The following is a 1,042-nucleotide window of genomic DNA, read 5'->3' on the forward strand; positions in this document are numbered from 1 at the left end:
CCCACACAAATCTGTATCCATCAAGCAACATGAAAAATAATGGCAAAAAGTTTCAGTCACAGAAAAAAATTGCATTTGGCAAAGAAGTATTGCTAAGGATCACTGGTAATGTTCACTAATTATCAGGAACTCATGAAATAAAGATCCAAATTTATACAAGAGACACAACAAAATCGTGAACAAATGAAGACTTGGCAAGAGGATGACAAAAAAAAAGTCACTTATATACACTTAGGATGAGTAATTTAAGTGAAGACAGCCATGGATAATTGATAACCTGAACCTGGTGTGACTGACAGGAGGAAAACCCCCAAAAATGACATGATCAGAACCAAGAAAACACAAGTGAGCTTAAATACATGACACAGAATTGTGCTTGTAGACGATGTATTTAATCTATTTTGTATTTCATCACTTACTATAGGGGTGAAGTTAGCTTTGTTGGTGAGTGAGACTCTATTTTAGCAGTGACCTTGCACGGCAAAACACCAAACCTGCTCTTTAGCATAGAAATGGATCTGTCATGTTTTTGCTTCTTGTTTGTAACTACATTAGCTGAGTTTTTTTTTTTGTTCTTTGTTCAAAGAATGTAAAAAGGTGCAGAAATTTACATATTTTCTTCTTTAAGTTCCCGTTTATTTCCTATAAAACTTGTGAAAATTCTTTTATTTTTGCTGATTTATTGAAATGAAAGGAAATTAAGGAATTGTGAATTATATGGGAGGACATTTCCTGACTTTTTTTTTTAAATGTTTCAAAAGATCGTCCCCCCAGGCTCCAAAAAGTACCTTTTTGGGGGTAATTGCTGGCATTACCTTTGTCATAAGGCTTACTCCAATTTAGAGTCAACAGTCTTAATGGCTTCCTATAAGATATGGATGATAAAAATCAGATTGTCTTTACATTAATAAATTCCAACAAAGAACAAAAAGCATTGTTATCTTAAGATTTATAAGAAGGTCACGTGTAGCAACATGCATCAGTGGGCATAATTGAACTCTAATTGACCCCTATAACCTTCTAATTGAAGTATCTGCCCCCC

The sequence above is a fragment of the Oryzias melastigma genome, linkage group LG12, assembly GCF_002922805.2.
Source record: "Oryzias melastigma strain HK-1 linkage group LG12, ASM292280v2, whole genome shotgun sequence".
Taxonomy (NCBI): Eukaryota; Metazoa; Chordata; class Actinopteri; order Beloniformes; family Adrianichthyidae; genus Oryzias; species Oryzias melastigma.